Below are 27,175 nucleotides of genomic sequence, written 5' to 3' on the forward strand. Positions count from 1 at the left end.
AGACAGAGATCTGATGACTGTTTATCAATAAATAATACCTGTACCCAGAGCCCAAAGTATATTACCTTGAAACCTGACAGCTTTAGGTAAACAGAAATGCTTTCTTGTTCAGGAAAGGCATTCCAGGGAGATTCAGATGTTTCTTGATAAATACAAATAGAAACCTATTGGTGGCTTCAGAATTTCTATGGAAGAAGTCGTAGGGGCAGCTTAAACTGGGCAGCATAAACTGTCCATATCAAAGAAGAGAAGAATTGCTGATGAAAAGATTTCTAGCAAAGAGTTAAAAGCTCCCTTGCTCTCCTTTGGTGCTTTACAACTCCCGGTCTGTAGTTGCATTAAGTACTCATTGAGACCTCACTATTTGCATAGCACCTGGAACCTGGGGAAGGTATAAAAGAAGTGTTAGATAGGTTCCTTGCCCTCCAAAAGCTTTTAATATAGTTGGTGAGAAAACATACCCCATGGAACAATTACGTAATAATGACAGACTGTGACCAGGCAATTAACAAATCTATGAAGAATGTGTCAAAATTTAAACCAAAGACCAGAAAATGTGAAGCAATGTGGTGAGTTGTAAAGCAGAGAGATGGGCAGAGAGGAAGACAATAGGAGTTCAGGGAGGAAAGGAGAGTTCACCAGCAAAACCTTAAGCCCAGCCTACGTGTGTGCTGAATCAAACACTTGACGTCGAGAAGAAAGGTTGACCAAGGAAGTGAGGGCCAAGGTGTTAAAACATAAGCTGAGGGCGGCCGGATGGCTCAGTTGGTTAGAGCTGGAGCTCTCAACAACAAGGTTGCCAGTTCAATTCCCACATAGGATGGTGGGCTGCGCCCTCTGCAACTAAGATTGAAAACGGCGACTGGACTTGGAGCTGAGCTGCGCCTTCCACAACTAGATTGAAGGACAACGACTTGGAGCTGATGGGCCCTGGAGAAACACACTGTTCCCCAATATCCTCCAATTAAAAAAAAAGTCTTCTGTTGTTTTTTTTTTGTTGTTTGTTTGTTTTTTTAAATATATCAGCTGAGGGGCTAAGACTTTATCTGCCAGAAATTTGGTAACTACCAGGCAGGGTATGACCAAAAAAAAAAAGAGCTTTGGGGGGTGGGAGGCTGTGTTGTAACACAACTGAGAGAAGCAGACAAACATGCTTGACCATCTCTTATGAAACTTCCTGTGGTTTTGTGAGGGACTCACAGTGCCCAGGATGAATGCTGGGGGGACATTGGGAAACATAACACCAAATCCTTGACCTTTATTAGCACTGACTGCTGTTGTCAAAAACAATCAGGCACAATTCAATCTCCTACTAAACTCAAAAAATTCAAATGATCTGAGTAATGTCAGGGAGGAAGAAACTTTTCCCTCTGTCTTCTTAGGTCCAGTGTCTGGAGCCTCTATAAACTAATCTGGCAAAAGAGATTAACAGGAGAAAAGGTTTTAATCCATAAGCATATGGGTGTTTCATAGAAAAGGAGTGAAAGCTCTAAGAAGCAAATAGACGGTTTTATCAAAGTGGGGAGTAGGGAATTTAGGCCTTCAGTGGTGGGGGGTAGATTGTGGGAAGGTGACTAGGAAACGTATGGTAAATAAGGGTTGTAAGGTTTGTTAAACTACTGTATCCAGAGTCATTCTCCTCTTTCTCCTATAGGGGAAGAGGACACCTTTACAAATGAAAATTTCCTTTATAAAAGCAAACTTCCTTTACAAAAGGGAAACTTATAAACTCTGGTTTTAGAGCGTTTCATGAGTCAGCTATTCCCCAGTCACCCTCACCTTAAAATAATCCTTTTGCCAAAGTGGCATATTTTCGGGTGGCAAAACATTGAAAACAGCCAAACTATCAAAAGTCTTTCAGAGGCTGCCACATTCCTTTTTGCTTCGTCAGCTTACTGCTTTCTCCACAACCCATCAAATGAAAAAGAGTAGTTCTATTCACCTTTGCTATAGGAACTTCTAAACTTCGAACTTCTAAATTTAGAAATTCTTTTAACAAAAACGAGATGTATTTTATTAGTTATATGTGTCTTCACCTCCCTGGGTAGAATGTCCATTCTGGCTGTATGATATTTGTTTAAAACACAGAAGACAATCGTATTTGTTGAAAGAATCTGTTTACATTAAATCATCAGTATAGTAGCTAAAACAGTAAGTACAAAATCATGGCAAAATAGAACACAATAGGTAGAGTCAAAAGCAAATAGCAGAAACTTCTAAATCTTAACTATGGACATGGTAGTTGACACAATTGTATGCAATTGTCAAAACTCCTTGAACTGTGCTCTAAAAAGGACGAATTCTACTGTACATAAATAGTCCTTGCTTTTTAAAATGAGGGGAAGGTAATTAACAAACCAGAAATAGGTATTTGAAAATTTTGTCGCAAACAACAAATATCCATAACCCATTAAGCGCTCCGAAGCCTCAAGAAGGGCATAACCCAAAAGAAAAATGAGAAAAAGATCATATAGTTCACACACACACACACACACACACACACACACACACACACAAATGGAAATAGCCCTTAAACACACAAAAAGTTTCAAAATAAAACCACTGCAAGACATTACTCTTTTGGGTGGCCAGGCGGCTCAGTTGGTTAGAGCACAAGCTCTGGATGATAGGGTTGCCGGTTCAATTCCGGCATAGGCTAGTGAGCTGCGCCCTCCACAACCAAATTGAAGGACAACAATTTGGAGTTGATGGGCCCTGGAGAAACACACTGTTCCCCAATATTCCCCAATAAAATTTATAAAAAGACATCACTCTTTTCTGTCAAACTGGCAAAAATCCAAAACTTAGACAACTTTGTCACTGAGGTTACAGGGAAACAGGCATTCTGCATATGGTTGTTTGAAAGTAAAATGGTTCACCTCCAGGGGAGGATAATCTAGCAATATCTAGCAAAATTACACGCGCCTTTCCTCTTGTGGGAAACAATTTCAAAGACACGTTGGCAAAAATATAAAATGTCCCATGGTCAAGGTTATGACTGTACTATTACTTATAATAATTTAAAAAATGGTAAAAAAAAAAAAAATGGTAACAACCCAAATATCCATCAATTGGGCAATTAGGTAAATAGAATACTACGTAGCCATAAAAAGAAATGAGAGCAATCTTAACACACTGCACTGGAATGATCTCTATGATAAATCATTTGAAAAAGAATAGTGCAGGGGGTGGCCGGTTAGCTCAGTTGGTCGGAGTGTGGTGCTAATAACACCAAGGTTGCCCGTTCGATCCCAGCATGGGCCACTGTGAGCGGGGCCCTCCTTAAAGAGAAAAGTAAGAAAATAGTGCAGAACAGTGTTTGTAGTATGTTTTGTATTTGGAAACTATTTTTTTAAACAACCAACAGAAAGATAAGCTTAGGAATAATAACAATTAGTTACTTCTAGGGGGATGGAGGGAACCAGTTGAGGGCACAGAGAATAGAAGCACAACTTACAGGAACATATCTTGCTCTATAGTTTTGATTTTGGAATTATGTGAATGTTAATATAATTAAAATCTAAGTTTAATCAAAATGGGAAAAGCAATCCCTATTAATTGAAAACACATTAAAATATTAAGTGAAACTAACTGAATAGTTAGCATCAGAGACACCCAAGAAAAACAATTGTCCTGAATGTCTTTAACTAATATTTTGACAGTATGTCCCTTAGTGTATATATTCTAAGTATAAAATAATTATCAAGTAATCTTAAACTGTACTAGTGTTATAACTGTATTATTTTGAAATTATTATAGGTATAAGATAAAGTAGTTAAGTGATAATGCTGGCATTGCTTTTTATGCTCATACTTTTTAGAAATATACTTTGAAGTATGTATGGAAGAAGGGACATGATATCTGGGAGTTGCTTGAGCAAAAGAAGGAAAAGGGAATGGAATCTTGACAACTGTTGAATGTTGGTGATGGATATATTGGGATTCACCATGCAGTGCATTCTCATGTTAAATTTCATAATAAAAAATTTTGAAAGAAACATATGATCTCTATTTGTAGTGACAGTCCACTGGCACACAATCACCACCCCCTTATACTATTTAAAGTAAATAGTTTTAAAGCTGGGACCAGATCTGAACTCCTGTGAAGAAACCTCTTAGCATTCTTTCATTTCCAAAACTCTTTAAAAATCTTAAAAGATAGAGCTTCACTGTGTCACTGAGTGATATTTCAGTTAATAGCTGCATTTCTATGTGGAGAAATTAATAACAGGAGTATAATAATAATAGCTTGTTGTGTCTTGGGCCATCCTTTTTAAAATGCTCATGGCACTTTCTCATGTAGTTATCTCAGCTTCACCTAAGGGCTTTGTAATTACTGCCACTTCACAGATGGGAAACTGAGTCTCAGAGAAGTTAAACGATGTGTCCATGATCACAGCAGAGCTGACATTGGGACTTAGGTAGCTAATTATACAGTTCAACTCTTTAACTCGGACTACAGGGAAATTAACACCAAGAGATGAGATTAGAACTCATAATATTTTAGTTTTTACTCAAGCACTCTGGTCAAAGAGTATATTAGAAAGATCACCAAACAAAAGAAAGGTTTTAAGACCCTAAATTTCATATTTAATGGATAGGCTGGAACTAGTTAAAATTGTTACTGTACATTTGGACTCTTGCTAGGTGTGCATGCGTGTGTGCGTGCGTGTGTGTGTGTGTTTATCCATCTGGCTCTCTTTTTCATCACTGCTGTGAAATCAATGGTGTCTTTTCCATTTATTTGAAAGTCCAGTTCACGGGCTTGTGTCTACAAAGTAATCATGGTAGGACACAGTGGTTATTGAATGTGTTTCTCCTGGCTTGGCCACATTCCTTCCTGTAGAGAAGAATTAAGCTAATAAGTTCATCAAATAGTCACAGGATACATTGCTACAGGACAAGCCTAAGTCTTGAACACCTTCTCTTTATTGGAAAAAAGTTGTTGACTTAAATGTTTCCAAATGATGCTCATGTTTGTTGAAGCAATACTGGCATGTGACAAGGCCGTAACTGTAGGACTACCATCTTCAGTCTTGAACTGTGCAGCAGCATCTTTAACTATTTGATTCTTCTGACATTTCTAATGTGAAAAAGAGAAATGACTTCCAACCCAAATTCCCATGTTGCTCTTGGTCTTTGATTTATGTAGCACTCTGGTATTACTTGAACATTTTTGTTTTATTATTTTTCAAAAGGCAGTATAATGACTTCTTATTTTTCCTTAGGGTTTTCTTATAATTTGGGTCAAAGTAACTTTTTGCAAATTAAAAAGTAAAAAGAAGTCATGTGAAAAATTATAAGAATTTAAAGGTATGCATTTTGATCCCATCAAAAAATTCAACTACTATATATATATATATATAAAATTCAACCACATTAAAAGTTACATAAAAGTTACATAAAAACATTTATGCATTTATCATATATGGACATTAAAATCATCCTGTTTAGTATCATAGAGAAATGTTCATGATTTAATATCAAGTCAAAAATATAGGATACAAAACTAAATATACAGCATGATCCCTATTTTGTCTAAAAATAATTTGTGGATAGAAAAAAGGCTAAAAGGAAATACACCATAATGTTCATAAATATGTATTATCTTAGCCTGGTGGAACTATGGGTCATTTGTATTTTCTTTTTTTATGTTTTTCTACATTTATAGGTATCTCCTGATTTTCTTAAGTTCGAGTTACATCATTTTACTGTTATGAAAGACCTACATTAGTACCTATTTTCGCTGACTGAAAGAAAAAGAGGATTTTTACTTTCACACACAGAAAAAGTGAAAAGCAAAAATGGCACTTAGCATTTGTTTTGCAGTGAGCCATTACACAGTTACAGAGTCAGGGCAAGTGAAAGTGGCACTGCTTTTACTTATGGTTATATGCGTTACTTGGTATGATTTGGTGGGTTAGTTTGGGCGTCTGGGAAAGCTCAAAGTTGTTTCTATAGAAACGAACAGTAATTGCTTCTTCAGTTTACACTGTTTCGGATTACAAAAGATTTCATGAGAACACTGTGCTTTTGGATAGTGGGGGAAACCTTTAATGGATTTTCTAAAATAGATATGTATCACTGTTACCATAAGAAAAAGGATCTTTTAAAGTATTTTCTACCCCAGTGTTTAATTTACAATAATGGATACTTTTAATAGTGATTATTCGTAATTCCCAGCAACCCTGTGGCATGCAGAAATGGACTACAAAATGTACAGTTGACTGGATAGTTCAACAATTCACTTTTCCAATCTTCCATCCATCCCAGTAGCACACGTCAAAATACAAAGACATATTCCCCAATGACATTTTCCCCTCTGTTCCCTCTCTATATTCTCAGTCACCACGTTAGCAAAACTTGGAATAATTTGCTCTTTTCTGATGTACTAATTTAGCAAATAGATTTTGAAACCTAAAGATGTAGCCAGAGGGTGATGTTCATTTAGATTTATTATTGCTCTTGAAAAATAAAAAACTGGCTTGTCTATGTTGACATTGCCTTGTTGAAGTATTTTTAACTAGAACAAAAATAGAACTGTTACAGTTTCCATTTTCTTCAAACAGCTACATGTTATAAGTGGTTGGAATGATAAAAACCAACCAGGACTTCTCATCTTAGTATAGAAGCCACAACTGTGGAAGCTCAGCCACCTGACAAATACCAATAGAAAATACCACCCCTCATCCCACATTTAGAAGCATCTGCCATTACCAACAAGTGACAGGGGCAGGGAGACTGTGACACCACCAAGCTTCCTCCTACGGATGGTGACCCACTATCAAAACCCTTTGAAATTAAATGATGTATGTATTTTTCAGTGCATTTGGCAATACCTTGGCCAGACAGCAGAACCGTCTTGTAGATAAAACAGCCACATTAGGTTATTCTCAAACTATTAGCCATTTTTTTCCTTGGGGGAAATTGAAAATAAAAGAAACACATATACAAACACAACGACTACAACTCCACAAAAAAAGGGGGAGGAAGGGAACATGAAAAATAGACTTAAGATACAAATTTGGAAATAGAACATTTGGGCTTGAGTAAATTATTTTACTTTTCTTCAATCTTAGTTTTCTCATCTGCAAAATGAGGATGATAATAATACTGTGTGTAATATATATCAGTGATTAGCTCAGGAGAGTCAGTTATGGGGGATTTTCACTTTCCAATTTTTTTAAGAGACTGAAAATGCCTATTTCATAAGGTTCTAACAAGGATCAAGTGACACAATGAATGTAAAAGTTTTTGTAGACAGTAACACTCTACCATGATTATGGTTGAAGATATGTCTAGCAAAACTCAGAGTGTTGATCAAGCATTGGGAAAAGATAATCTCATTTTCCCTCCCTTCCTCACTTATTGGCATCCGAATTAGGAGCTACATCTTAGTGTTTAAGAAAAACACTACATCCCCAAAGCTCTCTCCCCAACCTGGTGCCGAGTCAGAAATTCTTCTGGTCTTGGATTTTCATCGGTCACCCAACAAAGCCCCATTGGTATTGACTGAGGGTAGCAGCCTCCATCCTGCAGGAGAGCTTGAGTTCAAAGAACCCTTTTGTGCTTTTTCAGAGAGCTCCTGAAGAGTAATACCGCAGTGGATATAACGTGACTTGCCAGCCAGTCCTCCCCTCCTCACCCAGGGATTGCTAAGGATTTGATGCTTTCCATTAGAAATCAATTCTCTCTAAGAACTTTTCCTTACCACTCCTCACTTCCACCTCCTGAGGGTAACAGTGTGTCCTGGGACATTTTGGTTGGATGTATTTATTGTGTGCATTTCCATAGGAAAGGTCACAGCCATAAAGAGGTGAGAATTATGAGGGGAAAAGAGGTCAGGAATGGAACATTGCTTTTCTTTTCCTTTGTTTGTTTGGATGTCTTCAGTAGAAGGCAGCAGACCTATGAGGTATGGAAAGCAGGAAGGAGAGGCCGAAAGGGAGATGTAGAAAACAAAGGAGATATGAGATCTCCAGAACAAACTTTACCTCATAATTTTGCCTGATGCTGGCTCCATAAACAGAACATCCCTCTTCCCCTCTGGGCAAAAGAGGCAATCAGAGTAATTAAAAGTTCAGGGCTTGTTAGATGTTAAGTACCTGTATTTCAGCTGAGAAAAAAGCTGTTACATAAAGTAGGGATTTCTCTGTTTAGAACTGGCCTGCAGCAATCAAGCTGGCACCAAAACCTGCTCTGTTTCCCTCTGAGTTTTGCTGCAACCCCTAAGTTATAATCAGAGGAAGGAAACGCCTGAGAGATCTGAAGGTTTTAATTGTTGTCAACTGCAATTGGCTTGGATTACCACACAGCAACGTAGCTCAAGGTCAGTGTCTGCCACTGTAATCAGCTGCCGGAATGTATGATTTTAGCTGGGTGGCACCATTTCTGGACAAGAGCCGTGTAGCTGCATTTAGGCAAGCTTAGAGCCTGGAACATTGGCTGACAGAGATTCAAATGTAAATTTATCCGCAAGTGAGAGCAGCGATATACCCACCATATTTTTCATGCAAAATAGGACCTTGCCAGCGAGCTTCCAAAGAAAACAGGAAGTGGCCATGATTGGGGGTCAAGAAACCACGTACACTCCATCGGCAGGAGCTTTCGTTTCTTCTAGTCTAGTGCAGTGAGGACTGACAGGGTCCAGGAAGACCTGGAGAGGAGGGGAGGCAGGGATGTAGCAACAGTGTGTGCCTGGTGCCAGCAAAAATCCTGTGGAAGACGGAGATGTTGGTTTTGTATGAAACACAAATCTGATTCCCCCTACTTGACACAGAACACTTGATCTTTTCACCTAATGAACAATGAAAGGGGGGGTGGGGGGGATTCTTTTTAATTTCTTTTTGAAGAGTTTTGTTCCCACCCCAGGTCAGACTCAACACTTTGTGCAACACATGTAAGTTTCCCCAGGACTTCCCAGAGCCTGGGGTAGAGAATGGGGTGGAGGTGGGGTAAAGGTCTCCCCAGGGACGAGAGCTGCTTCTTCTGCAAGCAAGCAAGCACATGGTAGAGGGCCCTTCCTGAGCTGTGCACTTAGAGGCCCCGTGTTTGTATCACTGTGTACTAGCATTGGCCCAGCACTTCAAAATGAGGACAGTCTCGAAGCTCCTACACTCTCAGCCTTCTCATACGAGAGATGAGAAAATAGATAGATGTAAAAGCCAGTCCGAATCATAGGAAAATCACTAACAGAGCCAATTCAGAACTCTGGCTCAGCCCTCAGTGTCTTGCATGTAGTCGAAAGCCCAAAGCACAGCCAGGAGCCGTGAAAGACCCCAGGTATGATTTCTCCCTGATAGAAGCAGGTGAGGTGGTACTGATTCTTCAACAGGTGTGAAGATGGGTGTTGGGAGGAAGGTTGTTTCAGAATGACATCTTCTCAAACTCCATGACTTCTTTCCTCTCATTCTAAGATGTACCCACTCCCCTCAAAGTCCCACCCCTCTGAGAATCTCCACAGGGTACTGAGTTGTTATTGGTAGCACTGCTTCCAATCTGAACATCTTGGAGACAAGAAAAGATGGTTCCCTAAAGTGTCCTTCAAGCTCTAAAAATTATCTTCTATGACTAAAATAGTAAAACTTTTCAATGTAAAAACAGGCATAATAATTTATTTAAAAATCACCTAAAGAGGCCGGCCCGGTGGCTCAGGCGGTTATAGCTCCGTGCTCCTAACTCCGAAGGCTGCCGGTTCGATTCCCACATGGGCCAGTGGGCTCTCAACCACAAGGCTGCCAGTTCAACTCCTCGAGTCCCACAAGGGATGGTGGGCAGCGCCCCCTGCAACTAAGATTGAACACAGCACCTTGAGCTGAGCTGCCCCTGAGCTCCCGGGTGGCTCAGTTGGTTGGAATATGTCCTCTCAGCCATAAGGTTGCTGGTTCGACTCCCGCAAGGGATGGTGGGCTGTGCCCCCTGCAACTAGAAAACAGCAACTGGACCTGGAGCTGAGCTGCGCCCTCCACAACTAAGACTGAAAGAACAACAACTTGAAGCTGAACAGAACCCTCCACAACTAAGATTGAAAGGACAACTTGACTTGGGGGAAAAAAAAAAAAGACCTGGAAGTACACACTGTTCCCCAATAAAGTCCTGTTCCCCTTCCCCAATAAAATCTTAAAAAAAAAAAAAATCACCTAAAGAAAGATCAGTCTAGGTAATCTTTTCGGGGAGAGGTATTTTCTCTAGGGGGAGCAGGCTGGTACCTGCAGCAATGTTTCTGAGTAAATGTGGCAAATTTCAGAGAGTTGGGCAGATGCTGGCAACATGCTGAGAGATCTGGAAAGGTAAGGCTTCACAACTTTACAGCAGACCCTGATGTATTGATTGGAGGAAATCTTTGACCTAGTTCATTTCTCTGTCTTCTACAATAAAAAATGTCTTGATCTCTTGAAAGGCATTCAGATTAAAAAAAAAAAAAAAAAAAAAAAAAAAAAACATTATGCCAGAGAAGGACAAATACTGCACGATCTCACTTATATGTGTAATTGAAAAAAACATCGAAACAAATGAACAAAACAAAAACAGACTCATAGCATTAAAGAACAAACTGATGGTTGCCAGAGGGGAGGTGGGAAAGGGGATGAAAAAGGTGAAGGGAAATATAAGTCAATAGTGTGATAACTTTGCCCGGTGACAAATGATTACTAGGTTTCGTGTGGTGTTCACATTGCGAAATATATAAATGTCGAATCACTACATGTACACCTGTAACTAATATAATAGTGTATGCCAACTGTACCTTAAAAAGAAAAAAGAGAAATTGACCCAAAAGGATAAAAAAACTTTTGATAAGTACATTTGATTCTGAAATCCACTTAGAGATGAAACACTTAGAAAATTCCAATTTGAAACTATCACACTGGTTTTCAATAATCATAATAAAATACACTGTAATAAAAAAGATTATGCATACTTCAAGCTTTGGCAATGAGATCTTCATTATACGTAACATTTAAAACATGCCTTCAAACTGATTTTTTTAAACTCATGGACAGACAACAGAATGGTGGTTACCAGAGGAGAAGGGGGGAGGAAGGGAGGATGATGAAGAGGGTAAAGGGGGTCAAATACATGGTGATGGAAGGAGGCTAGACTATGGGTGGTGAGCACACATTAAGAGTATACAGATGTTGTATTATAAAGCTGTATATAAACCTGAAATTTATATAATGTCATTCACCAATGTTATCCCAATACATTTATTTTTTTAAAACTGATTTTTTTTTTAAATCCTCAAACTTTCCATCTCTAGGTGTAACTACTTTCAAGTCGTATTACACTTTGTTCCAAAAGAACACTTTACCTGTAACCACTGCAACTAAGTAAATAACTTGATGGGTTACGGTGCTCTGTCAGGTCTCTTGTGAACCGTGTATACAGTCCTAATAAATTCTTCCCTGAGAGAAGACCTGCCAACAATCAGAATTGTCCACAGACATGTGGGGTGTCTCCTTGTTGGTGGGCTCAGTGTAGACTTAACTACTATTGTCAAGGTATTGCAGAAAGGTCAAGAGCTGGATGAGTTGGTAGAGTAAACAGTGTTTACCAAGTTTTTTTTAAATCACAACTAATATTAAACACATTTTACATTGTAACTCAGTGTATAGGTTTCATACATATATATTTGTTATGAGTTGAATTGTGTCACTCCCCAACGATATGTTGAAGTCCTAACCTCCAGTCAATGTGACTTAATTTGGAAATAGGGTCTTTGCAGATATCATCAAGTTAAAATGAGGTCATTAGGGTAGGCCCTAATCCGGTAAGACTGGTGTCCTCCTAAGAAGAAGGAAATTTGGACACAGACACACACAGAGAAAAGGGAATGCCACATCACAACTCAGGCAGAGAGATTGGAGTGACGCAGCTGCAAGCCACAGAATGCCAAGGATTTCTGGCCACCATGAGAAGCTAGGAAGAAGAAAGGAAGGATTCTGCCCAGAGTTTCAGATGCAGCACGGCCTTTGTGACATCTTGATTTTGGACTTCCAGGTTCTGAAACTGAGAGAATAAATTTCTGTTGCCTGTAAGTCACCTGGTTTGTGGTACTTTGTTATGGAAGCCCTAGGAAACGAAGACAATAATAAAATAGAAGTTTTCCTCAATGTTATTTATCTTCACATGGGCAATTCTGTTCTATTCTATTTGAAAATGCTTGTTATAATCCGGTTCATTGATTTCACTGCCACTAATGGGTTGTGATCCACAATGTGAAAAATACTGGACTAGAAATGCCCTTTAATGTTCTTTCCAAATTTGAGAGTCTGTGACTCTACGGGATATAAATGGGATGTAGATCAGAAGAACCAGAACACAAAAAGGACCTAGTTGTGTACCCTGTTCTCAGCATAGCCACTCTTTACTCTATGATCCCTTACAGATCTGGAAAAGACAAATATTTTAATATTAGACAATACAAAGTTGTAATATTGAGAAAAGTTTGTTTTTTTAACAATATTTGGCTATTGCTCATAGTTCCCTTCCCCCAATAAACAGATATTAAAACACCTAAATGTGATGAATTTTATCCCAACATTCTAGATTACCTGACAATTCCAGAGGTGGTGGTCAAAGTATACAACTTGCAATTAGAAGATGAGTAAGTTCTGGGAACTAACATACAGCATGGTGATTATCGTCAACAGTATTGCATTATAGGCTCGAAAGTTGTAAGAGAATAGATCGTAAATGTTCCCACCACAAAAAAGAAATGGTAATTATGCGACGTGATAGAGGTATTAGTTAACACTCTGTGGTAATCACATTGCAGTATATAAGTGTATCAAATCAACATGCTGTACCCCTTAAATTTACACAGTGTTATATGTCAATGACATCAGTTAAACAAAAACAAAAACAAACCTGACAATTTCAGCCCTCTTATAAATGCCTGTGAAGCTGAGTCAAGGTATAGACTTCCCACCTTGGTTATTTGGCTCGGAGGTTTGCCCAGTACTCCATCAAAAAGACATTGTTTTGTAGATTGGAACCTACCTGCAGGGTTGACTGATGGCAAGCTGGCTGAGGGAGGCAGTTGCTTCCCAACTTGGCTAATGCTAGGGAGACGGTCGGTATTGGAGGGTGACAAAAAGCATTGGCCTTTCTGTCAGATAGCCTGTCAGGGTCACGTCAATTTAGGTTCACAGCCTTGAGTTCTTCTGTAGCGTCCCTCGGCTTCAATTTACTTATCTCTTAAAAGATGAAAATAACCCCCACCTCCCTGGGATGTTGTTGGGATTAAATAAATTCATCCCATAGTCATTAATACACAATAATATTAATGATCAATAATACATAATTTGTACAGAATTAAGGTACATAAAGCATTGTGCTTGTCACACTGTAAACCCTTAGTAAATATTATATATTTTTATCATTATAAGACCATATGCTCCTGGAAAGCAGAGACGGTGGTTTAGACATCTTTGTGTATACCTCATAACTCCGAACACAGAGCTTTGTACACGCAGGTTGCACAACTATGTTGGTTGGAGAAATTTACTGCTAACAACACAATAGCATTCCTGCCGTTTCTTTCTCCTTCATTAACAACACCTATTTCTCAAAGGAAGACTACAATCAAAAACGCCACAATGAACTTTAAGGGCATTAAATGAACCTCCTTAATCTAAATGGCAGCAGCAAGTGGACTTGTTCTCAGCTTCAAAGACGGGAAAGTTAAAGGGCATGTGTGAGGGCCATCATCAGTCTGTCAGCAGGGCTGGAAATAGAAGCCAGAATTCCCCACAGCACGACCCCTAAGGGGCAGGGTAGGCCTTTTTAAAGCACCTCATCTGAGGAGAGCTTAACGAACTACAGTACATTTCTGGGGCAAATGGGATTTCTCAAAGGGAAGAAAGGCTTTCCCTTCTTTTTCATTTTGTCATTCATGAGAAGACCACGCAATAACTTTAGGGATCATTTTGAGAAAAGAAAAAAATGATCACGACCAACCCTTGTTGTTTTTGCAAAACGCCTCTCAGTCCTTGGTCAGAGGCACAGCATTTTACATTTTTGTATCTGTGCACCCTGCGTCCTTCACTTGGAATAATATCATAGATCCTTTTCCGCGTTGCTACACTTCATCATAAAGGTAATTTTTAATGGCTGCATCTTAGACGACTGTGTGGCTGTCCTACCATCTACCATACCACCCCCCAATTTTTGTATGTGTGTCATTTAAATAGTTTTCAGAAAGTAACTGTACATTCGCAAAAGCATATATGTCAAATTAACTCCTTTCTTTGTGCGAGCAGAAATGAGTTTATGGACATTTAAGATACTAGACTAACTGGAAATAAGGAAAGGCTGACCAGTTCCCTGATTATTTTTCCTTTACCTACTTCTCACAATCCAATCAATGAAATTCATATTTTCACTAACTGAACACACTACCTCCCTCGGAAAATTGACTTCTCCCCTAAAGTAATGAAAGACAATGGAGCAGATGTAAGGGGGCCATTGCTTTTGCTGTCCCAGTTTTTCATCCGTGTGTAGTGGCTTTGTGATTTTCTCTCCAAAGCCATTCCACTCTCCTTTATCATGTATCAGCCTTGTGACTTTAGCTCCAAAAGTCAGTCCTGATTAGTCTAAAGGGATTGTTTTCAAACAAAGCATAATGTGATCTCCATCCCCACCAAACTGGGATATGGTATTCTACCTGTTTCTAATCCTTCTCCTGGGGCCAGTGGGCTGGCGTGGGCAGGTCCTTCTCATAATGAATGGTAGAAGAACAAACCCCAATAGCAAGCCCAATTTCAGAACTCTGCTGGCATCACAGCTGCTAATATCCCAAATATTATGGCCACATATGGCCAAAGTAAGTCATATGACTGAATCCAGTGCACAGTAACCTTGACCATGATGAGATGGCACTGTGAAGTTAGATGGCAAAGGGTGTGGTATAGGAGGGGTGAGAAAGTGAGGCCGTTAGTGCAAGCTATCACACATCTCTATCAGAATAAGAACAATCCCTTCTCTTTCTAGTTTTTTAAAGGGTTTTTATCATCGATAGATGTCACATTTTATCAAATACTTTTCCTTTGTGCATCTGTAGAGATGATTATAGTTTTCTTCTTTGTACTATTAGTATGGTGAATGACACTGATTGAGTTTTGGTTCTTTAACTAACCTTGCTGCTGTGGAAGGCCGCCTCTAGGATGACCTTTGATCCCTGTTGGACCATTCTATTTACTTACAATGAATAGAAAATGGCAATGATGATGTGATGAGAAGTCACTTCTGAGATTAAAGACGTGAACGTCAATCTATTTGTTCTCTCTCTGTCTCCGTCATTGCTCTGGGGAAAGCAAGCTGCCATGTTGTGACTACAGCTAGAGAGAGGCCCACTGAGCGAGGAACTGTCTCTGGCCAACTGTGAGTGAGGACCTGTCCACAGTCATAGGAGGGATCTTGGAAACTAATCCTCTCCTGGTCAAGCCTTGAAGATTAAATACATTTATAAAAGGAGGTGAAAGATGTAGAACAGTTTTGGCACCTAGTAGTACAAACACAGTACAGCTTAGCAATGTTATCGCTGAGCTGAGAATTCGTATCTCTTTCCATAGCTGTTAAATGGGGACAAGAAGACCTATTTCCTAGGACTGTTGTGAGCGTTTAATGAAATAGTGCATTGGTAAGAACGTAATGAATAGTCACTATTGTTATCTTAACAACCTAACTGTTTTTTAAAAGTAGGAATTGAGTTTTATTCATCTTTGAATTCCCTAATACTTGTAAGAAAATACGTGTTCGAGTACTACTTTGGAATTAATTGAGAAATTCAATCTGTCTTCACATATATAAAACAAAAAAACAAGCTTCATAGATTTGGGTAAGACATTTAACTTCTGCCTCTTCTTAACTGAAGGCACTAGACATACTCTGTACGGTTTCTTCAATCTCCATTCATTCATTCATCCATTCATTCACTATTCTTTCATTTAATAAATATTTACTCGCCCCCAACCATATGCCAGTCTCTGTGCTTGGTGCTGGGATTGAAACATGAGCAGCACAGATGCAGCTTGTGCTGTCATAACGTTTACAGTCTAATGGGAGGACGACATCAAACAAATAACAACTCACACAAATCTACAATTATAGACTGTGGTATGAGTCATGAAAGTACAATTCAGGGAGCCATGGGAGAAATTAAAGGAGGAACTGGGCCTAGCCCAAGGTAAGAGGAAGCTCACAGACATCACAGTCTATGAATTCTGAGCTTGGTGGAAGGACCTTTGCCCTCTAGCTATCAGAAAGAATAGACTAAAGTGAGTGATTCTAGCCCAAGCAGCATCTCAGAAGTCGCTCTGTTTGCCCCCACGATCCTGGCCATCCCACCTTGGCCTGTGTCTGCAGCCAGCATGGCTGGGCATTGCCAAGCACTTGGGAATCTGGGAGAAGAGAGGACAGGCCATTCGAACAGAATTCCTCTCCTGCTTTTAATGTATGCTGTGAAACCGCACAAAGAACATGTCACATATCTGTCCACAGAACATCTATGACAGAGAGATAATTGCTGGAAATGACTAGAGTGGTGCTGCTAATGCCAGATCAGAGGAGGCTGCCAAAATTTCTCTTCCATGGCAGCCAAAAAACACAGGTGTCTTAATAAAAAGCAAGTGCAGAGGAGAGTGCTGAATGATCAGGAAACTTATTAAAGCTGAAGCCTCAGCTCAGCCTGGTGGATCTCCAGACAGAGTCAGTCTGCCAACTCTCTCCTCCGTTGCCAGGTAAGAGTGAGGCTTCATAGTTATATTCAGGTTTGAGGGGGGTGTTGTCAGACCCGGTTGCCAAGTGGCCTTACAGTCCTCTGTAACCCTTATCTGAAAAATCTGAGAGCTTTTCTTCTTTGTGCAGCCGTTTCTGGACCCAGCATCTGCAGGGTCATCATAAAGCACAGAGCAAGACAAGCTCAGAGGCAAACTGTCAAATGTAAGGACCTTTCCCTCGGGCATCACTGCCACAGGCCAGCTCACATCTGGAAGCCTGACTTTCAGGTCCTGCCTGTTTCACAACCCACCCTGCCTCTCAATTCCTCTAGCACTTTCCTGTTGGCCTCCCCGCATGTCCCATGAGTTTTATGCTTTAGCTCCACAGAATGCACACTGGTGTAAACCTTCCTGGGTCAGCTCATCCCCGGAGGTACAAATATTTACATGTTTCAGGAAAATGCTTCCAGATGAAGTCACTGCCAGTTCCTTGAAACCATCCTGATGGGCTTCTAAGGAGCTGGGAAGCAGGCAGAGTTAAAAGGACATAACCTTGAGCGAGGTTTTTAGACTTCTTCATCGGGAGTCTGGCTTGCCAGATGACCTGAGGCCCCCCTCAAGTCCCTCATACGTGGCCGAACAGACATTTCACGGAGCTGTGATAAACCACACTGAAATGGCAGAACCCTCACGTTTTCAATGCTAAACGGGACCCTGTGAGACATGCCATGACTGACGTTAATACAAAAGCAGCTTAGACTCGGTGGGGGTTGTTTGCATAAGTGAGGGGGTGTTGGGGCGGGTGAGGGTGGGGAAAATGCAGGCAGCTGAATGGCTCTTTAGACAGACAATTTTTCCCTTTATTTCTGGCTGCTGGCTAGAAGTATGTTTCAATTTACTAGTCAGCAAGTTAAGCCAGATGCACACATGGTAGATGACAAAGAAAAGGGCTAATGCGACAAGATACTAAAATTAAAAGCACACTTCAGAGATGGCCTCCTGCTCAAATCACATGGTCACCGGGAGAATTATAAATCAGAAATTAGGTCAAGTGATGGTGTTGAGTTCAGCGTTGTTTGTCCCTGGATAGTATTTCGATGCCCAGATGAGAGCTATCAAGGAGAAAAGTCTGAGCTAAAACATCTGTGCTCTAACCCATCAGCCACTAACCATCAGTTTTAAAACAGCACCAAAATAAGCATTTGGAGAGGAGAAAGGCATATCATCAGCATCTGTCCACTTTTTAATTAAATCAGTCATTGACAAAGATACATCTTGTGCTTGGGGTTCACGTTTCAAAGAAACTGCTACATGCAGAAACCTATTCCCCAAAGCTAGTGCACCTCGTAGGGCAAAGTCTGAGAGAGCCAAGGTCAAATCTGAGCCAGCGAAGGCCAAAGTTAGAGTAAGCCACAGACATGCACAAGCCTGAGGATGAGAAGAAAGTCAAATACTTTATAGGGAGGCCCTGTGGTTTGAATGAGCAGACTGTCCCCTAAACATTTATTCTTAAGTTGGTTGTTTGAAAAGACCTAGGAATACATTTCCCCATAGGAAACATGACATTAAAATAGTTGCATTCTCAGATCTCTCCACAGAATTTTATTTGGCACAGTGCACCTAAAATCACCTCTGGTCACCTTAAGATCCCCAAGACTTGCCTTTGAGCCCCTAGAGTGGCTGGCAGTGATGAGCTGACGGATGGAGGAACTGGCTATTAACTCATGGCAACATGGGGGGAGGGGGAAGACTTCAGCAGCCAGGTGCAAGGGGCCAGCACTGCAGGTGCGCCGTTTGAGCCCTGCACGAGCACCTGGCTGGAGGCCAGGTGGAGGCTGAAATCCAGCCTGCCCTCCACCAGCCAGGCCAGGGCTCTGGGGCAGGGCTGTAGCTGCCAGAGAAGGAGCATTTTTCTAATTTGTGCTAAAAAGCTATGTCCCCAAAGGAACTCTGGAGGCTCCAGTAGCAACAATGAAAGATGGCTGTTTTAGAAGGGGATATGGCTTTTCTAAAAAGGATTATGACTTTTTTAGAAATGGACTTTTCTAAAAGAGTGGGAAGTAAATTTGGCAGAAGACATTATTGGGGCAGAGGCAAAAGAGAAGCTGCCGTCCACATACACGTTTCTATTTTTGAGTCACTGAACACTCAAGTAGGTATAAACATGATCCAACCAAAACTTCTTCTGGAAGCAAAACTTAGTCCTCGCCAACTGTTTTCACATTCCACTCTGAGACTCCTGATTGACCTGCAACTTCAGTGGAGGAGGAGACGGCAGGCAACTCAAAAAAGGTTTGTTACACCTTAGGGCTGGTGCAAATGGGTGAATGAAACTGAGATACCTTTTGGAATTTTCTGTGTAATGGGACTCCTAAATAGAAGAGGAAGTACCCATCCTGCTCCGGGAGTGTCGACAGGCTGCTCTGGAGACGGGAGAAGAAGGCATGACCACCACGTGCTGTGCTGGGGGGTGTGAGGACAAGTAGCTGTGGGAAATGGCCCCGTCCCAATGTGAATGTGGATCAGTGATCCTTACCAACAACTCTGTTGTAATAGGAAGAAAAGCAGCTTCCCAGCGTTGTCTCCATTCAGCCAGTGGATGAGGGGAGAAAGCAAAGGTTGTCAACAGGGGGTTTGGGGGGCCAGGCCTGAGAGTGGCCGACAGCACTTCCCCTGATATTTCATCGGTGGGAACTCCATCACATGGCCACACTGATTCAAAGGAGGCTGGGCAATGTCACATAGCTGCGTGCCAGGAAAGAAGAGGAGGCATGAGTGTTGCCAGGCACTGGCTCTCCACGGAGAGAAAGTACTAGCGCAGCCACTAGGGAGGGGTTTCCTTCCATTTCTTTGTACTTACACTTGCTCAGGCAAGAGCATTGCGGTGGTAGCTGTGCCTGATACAGGCAGGACCAAGAACCAGGGTGTGACTATCACCCTCTGCGTTCAGGTACGATGTCACCCAGGCTCCTCCCACAGGGAATCACTATGCACCCATGCTTTTGTCACTCAGCCCAGCGCCTGCAACAGGCTTCTTCTAACCAGGCCTCTTTTTGAAATCGATCTGCAGCAACAGTTGCAAAGTCCAGCTGCTCCTTTATTCCTTGGCCAGTAGAGAGAGAATCAATTATCCCTGCCCTGGGTGAATTGCAGTGTCTGCTGATCTGCCAAAGGATAGGATTCAAGGTCTCAGTCCCAGCCCTTAAAGCGCTACTTAATCTGGACCTAATCACTTCAACAACTGCTTTTTGCCCTTGGTCCCCACCTGGCAACAACAAAAACACCACCTCCAACTTTCAAGAGTCTAGAAACCCTAGCCCTCAGGGGAAATAGAGATAGGCATGCATAATAACCTCCATTTCACAGATGCAATGTATACTGAACGGTTAGAAAAGTAAATGTCTTGTTTATCTGCCGTAAACCTGCCGCCATCTTTAAAAGTCTCACTATGAGCTTCTGACACTAATAACCTGTGGTCTATTGGTCTCTGCCTTGGAAAATTCTTGAGTGGCTGCATGTGGAACCCTCAATTCATATTTGTTTTAGAGTTCTCAGTGTTGCCATTTTAGGATTTCTTTTCTACCACTTTAGGCCCCTACATGTTCACTTACGCTCTGTTAATTTTGGCAATGAACCTCATGACAGAGCCACAGGGAATTGGGGCTCTGTCGCCTTTCAGGACCCTTTCAGGACCCTTTCAGGAGTTCTGGGTCTGGTTAATACACTGGTGACTGCTCACTAGGTGAAAGGTACAACTAGACACTGAATTTTGAGGCCAATAGCCTTTCTTCCAATGAGTTCTGCTTTGGAATGTGTTTTTCAAATGCTTTGCTACAGTGCCATGCAAATGGATTAAATGATAAAATAAAAAATGTAAAACAAGATGGTTCACATTCCTTGGGGGGAAAAAAGCAGAAATGTCTAGGATGGTAAGCATTCTTAGAAAAGTTTCCCTCCTCTCTTATTCTCAATAGTGTTCCATCAGCAAGACTCTTCAGTTCTCTGGGGATCGGTGACTGGTACAAAAAGACATCCACTCCCCACCCCACCCGACCTGAGTGTCCTCCTAACACACACCTCAAACTGAAGCATGACATTTTTCTCTGCTCATGGGCCAGGCTTTCATTTTTTTGCTTACAGGATAGTTGTAGTTTGCCTTCTTGTACTACTTATACATGCAGAATTTAGTTTTGGGGTTGTTAAAAGTTTATGCAAAATTGTTGAGACATATTTGAATTGTTCTCTCAAAGAGCATGATTGTTTCTCTGTTAGAGATAGCAGCTTATAGAAATGTGATTGAAAGAGAAGGCATTTACTGAGTTTAGGGGCTAACAAATAATTATTAGCCCCCAATCCAATAAAATTAGGATAGAAGTTATCAGATTGCAACTTGTTTGTTTGTTTGTTTGTTTGTTTGTTTAAAAATCTCCTTTGATATTGCACATGATCCACTGTCAAATAGCAAACAGTGTCTGTTAACAGAGACTTGAAGTCAATAGTGACAATTGACAGCGTTTGAGACAACAAACCCCAGCATGTGGGAGGCTGTATATTGAAAGCCCAAAGAGCTAAGTTGATGATCAAAATCTGCAATGACATTATGTATACAGAGACCATGTACATCAAAGGTACTGTTCATTCATTCAACACATATTTTTGAGAGCTCAACCCATGCCAGGCTGGGATAAGCGCTGGGGATGTAGCCATGAACAAAACAGACACAGCCCCTTGTCTGATGAAACTTACATTCTAGGTGGGGGAGACAAGAAACCAGCAAAATCAAGTCAGATGACTGTGATCTGAAGAAGATAAAACGGGATAACATGTTAGAGGATAATGGTGGGGTGAGGGGCTACTTTTGTTTGCATAGTCAGGGAATACCTCACTGAGAAGGTGACATTTGAACTGAGCATTGAATCAAGGAGCCAGTTGAGAGAGAATCTGAGGAGGACGTTCCAGGCTGAGTGAACAGCAAAGGAGGTCACACCCCAGTGTGGCACACTTAAGGGACAGAGCAAGAGTCAGCCGAGCCAGTACACAGTGACTGACTGGAGCAGGGGTACGAGCCAGGCTAGCAAGGTAGGCAAAGGCCAGATAATGAAGGGGCTTGCGAGGCACGGTGAAGAGTGCAGATTTTATTTTAAAGGCAGTAGGGGTTTCAACAGGTGTGTGATGTAATCTGATTTCTATTTTTAAATAGTCTCTGGTTGCTGTGTAGAAAAGAAGAGGGAACATGGTAGGAGGTTGTCCTACCTAGTGGTGCCAGTGAAAGATGATGGTGACTTGAACAAGGGTGACAGCCGGGGACATGGAGGAAAATTGACGGACCTTGGTTATATTTTGGAGACAGAGCCAACTGAGTTTATTCATTGTATGTGGGGAGAAAGGGAAAGAGAAAAATTGAGGAAGGTTGCTGTGATTTTAGCTTGAACAACCAGCTGCAGAGAAATGACATTTATTTAGAAGGGAAAGACGGGAGTAGAGGTGGAGAGGAGTGGTGTCAGGAAAGAATGAAAGAGTGACAGTTTGGTTTTGAGGTACTTTTCATCCACTCATGTAGATACCAAGAAGGCAAGCTGAGCTATCACAGAACTGCCTAAAATGGTTCTCTTCACCAGGATGTCTAAGTAGCTTCTCTGTGCAAGATAAATGCGTCAAGAGCCAGACCACTCCCTGACGCAGGAAAGGGTGGGGCTTCCTGGGGCGTTTTTAGTTATGCAAGTGCATTGTACAGGGGTCAGCCATGTCTGGACAATAATTCTGACTGTTCCATGAGCTGTTCCGTGGTACTACTTGGGACTCTACTGTCTCCAGAGAGTTTTTAGAAAGGGAGGGGGTAGTTCTTCTTGTCAGCAGGTAGGGTTGGGGTGGGGACACCACTGCATCCAGTCCCCAGGGCCAGGAATGCGAAATGCGAAATGTGCTGCAATGTGTAGAATAGGCTTCACACAAGAACAAAAGATCCAAGCCAAAATTCCTATACCTTGGGATAGTGTATTGGAAATTTCTGAGTCTCTCTTCTTTTAAATGAAGACATTAGATGAAATCATCTCTGAGGTTAGATCCAACCTCTGTAGTCTATGACTCACAAATACACAAACAATAGTGATATAAATAGGCTATAGAGGACCTGGTGGGAGGTTGTGGTGGCTGTGAAAACGCACCACTCAGATCTCCTGTTGTGGGGAGCTTGAATGACTGATGGCCCCAGCTGCTGACATTTGGGACCCGCCTCCATATTTCCTTGGAGACCACACTTCCACAGGCTGCTCCCGCCTAGTGACTGAGCAGGAAGTAGGGACTAAAGCAAGCCTGTCCCTGCAAGATGCAGGGCAGGACTCTTTGAATGACTCTGGCTCAAGGACTCCCCTTCAGTTTGGCTGAACTGTTCTTGTGGCTGCATCCCAAGACTCTCCTACCAGGCCCCCTACCTTCCCCCTTTCCCTCTTGGCTCCCCCTACCTCTTCTGTCTCCTTCCCCTTCATCCTTAACAACTGTTGCCCTAATAAATTCTTACGCATCTAATCCCATCTTGGCTTCTGTTTCTCAGAAAATGCAAACTAACTCATGTGGTGCCAACTATGGTTTGAGAAAACAAAAGGTAAGATGGAGTTTGGAGACTGGCTTACTCATTGCCCAGGAGGCTAAGAGGGTGCTATCCTGAGTGGTATGTGGCAGAATTGCCAAAGATTTCTCGAGTAGTGACCTGGAAGAATGTCCCTGTGGAGAGGAATGCTGTGGCAGGCAGGCGCAGTGACGCAGGCATTTCAAAGCTATGAGGGGAACGATACCTACAAGAACCGCAGAGCTGCCTGGTTACTGCTAAGTTGCACTGTTGCCCTGCAGAGGGCTAACAAACAATACGGACAAGTGTGAGAGCCAGGGAACCTCTTTAGTAACTGACAAGGAGGCCCTCATCTCCTGCAGGGGAAGAAATGACAGAGTTGAGCAGCAAACTGAGGATCTGATAAAGTCATATAGCTCCAGAGATGTTTAAGTATTCAGCTAAGGCAAGTGTATTATGCTACGGTCAGACACCTGGAGAAAGCTGGCACTCTGAAACATGGGATGGGCACGTCAGGAGGCTGGCTTGGCAGAGGCCCCTGAACCTCCAACTGTGCAGAGCTGGCACACCATTTCATAAGAAGAGTTAGCACGTCCACCATGCTGGAAAGGCAGCAGAGCTCTCTCCTGCAAGGCAGCAAGTACACTCTCAGGAGCTCACCCCACCTCTTCTACGGGCTATCCAGCCAGTAACTAGGATTACACCCCAGCAGAACCTAGAAGGGGATGGTCTGGGCTTCACTGAGGGAAAAGAGATTGTACATCAAAGGAGCTGTAAGCACTAGCCAGGATGTACCAGCGGGAGCCTGGGAGTAACCTTGGGATCATAGTTTGAGAGTATTTGATCATGGAAGCCAGAATGTAAGACTAGAAAAGCCAGAATTCATTGACTCAGTGGCATTTTCTCGGGACACAGGACTTAACACACTGATAAGGACCGCAGAGGACAAGGGGAACTGCTAGGGTGGTTCCTGGAAGCTTGGAGACGTGATCGCCAATGCTGAGTGAAGTGCATATGCTGAAAAACGGTGACGGAGCAGCTGAGGAAAATGGACCCACAAGGACCTAGAGGACCTGCCATTCACCAAGGCCTTGAGAGGGGCACCAGCACGGCTGAGGAGTGTGGCAGTGGCTTTCTCTGCAGGTCGGGGCCAGTGGTAGTCAGATACCAATGACAGAGCTGGGCTCAAACCAAGGGGGCCTGACCTGAAGAGACCTGAGATGGAAAAAAGAGCGTGGTGTCCCTAGGGGCAAAAGTGACCAAGAGGGCACTGCATAAGATCTACACCAGAAAAAGGCCAGAATGGAGGAACGAGAGGCTGGGATAAGTCATTCCAACAGAAACTCACAATCCCTTGCACAGTTCCCGTACTTGAGCTAATTTTCAGATCCAGAACCCATTGACTGAAGAGGTGGCCAGGTCTCTAGGAGGAAGGAGCCTGCAAACCTGCAGCAAATAGATATTGTAAAAATTCTTGCAGCCATACCCCCAGAGATATTTGGTCGTGTACTCAGCTGACTAGAAACTAGGGAAAGGGGACTATCTAGTCATTTCAAGAACTATTCGACATAGGGTCTACATTGACTCAATTCCCAGAGTTATCCCAGCCTCCTTTTTGCATTTTACAGGGCTCTGACAGAGACAGAGTGCTTGACGATGGTACACCCAGTAGCCACTCCCCCAGAACTGCTCATTATGAACTGGGTTCTGTCACATCCACCAAATGGGCCCAGCAGCACCCACCAATTGTAAGATGGGAAAGGTCCATCTAGGATTGAGTCCAAGCAAAGACTCGAGGGTATAAGGATGCTGCTTGAGCAAGTAGCCCAGACCCCCATGTCACCCATCAGTTGTACCACCTTGCACCTCTGGCTGTGGGATGGGGTGGTATCTCATACAAAGAGCTGAAGAAGGAAGAGGGAAAAAGACTGAGCTTGACTTATAGATGGGTTGACCCCATATGTGGGTGTAAATGAAAATGGATGCTGTCTGCATCAGAGCCACATTCAGGAGTGGCCCCAAAAGATATTGGAGAGGAAAAAGCTTTCCTCTGGGCAGGACTGAGAGCAGTGCACCTGGTCATTCACTGTGTGTGGAAGAAGTGGCCCAAATATACACAGACTCCTGAACAGTGGCCAGGGGCCAGGCTGGTTAGTCAAGGGCCTGAAAGGAAAAGAACTGGAAGATGAGAGATAAAGAAGTCTGGAATAAAGGTCTGGACCCGCATGGAGTGAGTGTGGCATATAAAGATTTTCGTGTCACGTGTTAATCACCACAAAGCATCTCTCACAGAAGAGGTACTGATCAACCAGCAGACAAGGTGACTTAGCCAAGTGACATTAGCCAACCTTCATCATCAGCCACCCCCAAATGAGCACAGGAACAGAGTGGCCATGGTGGCAGACATGGAGTCTATACTTGGGCCCAGCATAAATGCCCACTTATCAAGGCTGATCTAGCTACTGCTGCCTTTGAATATCCAACTGTCAGCAAAAGAAACAGGGCTGAGCCTTTACTGTGGCACTATTCTTTGAGAAGGACAACTGGCCACTTTTTTGGCAAGTCTACGGTACTGGGCACCTCTCATGCCAAAGGCCAGAGGTTCACCCTCAGAAGGATAGGTATCTATACATAGGCATTTGTCTTTGTGCCCATCAGGCCTTAGCCAGCACCCCCAGCTGGGGTCTGACAGAGTGCCAGATCCACAGGCATGGAATCCCACACCACGTAGCATCTGACCAGGGGACCCCCTTCACAATGAAGGAGGTGCGGGAGTAGGCCCACAACCATGGGAGCCACTGGCCATGTCATGTCTCACACCACTCAGAAGCAACCAGATGCAATAGAACGGCCCTCGAAAGGTATAATGAGGCGACACTAGGCAGGCAGGGAGGGCCATTGTCCAGGATGAGGAATGTGCATTCAATCCGAGATGTCTCTGGGGTGCTGTGTTCCCTGCAGCACGAATATGTGGGTCTGGGAACCAAGGGTGGAAGCAGGTGTGGCCTCACTTACCATCACTTCCAGTGACCGATGGGGAACGAAGGCCCTCAGGAATGATGGTTTGGGCCACACCACCACATAAGCCACAGAGGGTGAGGGGCATTTAGAATGGACAGGGAAGGAAGGAGGGAATGAGCACCAGTAGTGTTCCCGAGAACACGTGCAGCCACGAGAACTGCAGTGTGTCCCGCTCACCTTCCTCTTCTAAGTTTCCCCTCAGGAAGAGGGGTCCACGAACCATGGAGTTGCTGCTCCCCAAACCTGCATGGAGAAGTAAATCTGTGTAATGCGAGGGGTGGACTGTGGCAGCCGTGAAGGTGCACTGCTCAAATCTCCTGCGGACCAGGGAGCAGACTGAGGGCCCGGCTGCAGACCTCCTGGATCTGCCCCCACGCCCTCTAGGACCCACTCTTCCCACAGGCTGCATCTGGGCAGGGACTGCGCAGAGAGGGAGACGAACGCAGGCCATTCCTGCAAAACACGGACTTCTTTAGTGAACAAGCTTTCTTTCAAGTTTCCAGTCCTTTAATTTTTTTTTTGAAAACTACTTCATTGAAGTGTTATTGACATATAAAGAAGCTGTACATATTTTATGTATACAACTTGATGAGTTTGGAGACAAGAATACAGGCATACCTCTTTTTATTGCACCCCACGATATGTTCTTTATAAATCGAAGGTAAGATCGTTTACTAGCAGAATGTTATGACTCACTGAAGGCTCAGATGGTTGGCATTTTTTAGCAATAAAGTATTTTTAATTAAGTTATGTTCCCTTTTTAAAGACATGATGCTACCGCACATTTAATAGACTACAGTATAGGATAAACGTAACTTCTACATGCACTGGGAAGCCAAAAAATTTTGTGTGACTTGCTTTGTTGTGATATT

At 42.5% G+C, this 27,175-nt stretch overlaps 1 pseudogene; it reads right to left on the reverse strand.

Annotated features, from left to right (window-relative positions):
* Nucleotides 1–26,754, reverse strand: part of LOC109447760 (uncharacterized) — a 34,928-nt pseudogene extending 8,174 nt beyond the window's left edge.
* Between the last annotated feature and the right edge of the window lie 421 nt (nucleotides 26,755–27,175).

Source organism: Rhinolophus sinicus, linkage group LG02, assembly GCF_036562045.2.
Source record: "Rhinolophus sinicus isolate RSC01 linkage group LG02, ASM3656204v1, whole genome shotgun sequence".
Lineage (NCBI taxonomy): Eukaryota > Metazoa > Chordata > Mammalia > Chiroptera > Rhinolophidae > Rhinolophus > Rhinolophus sinicus.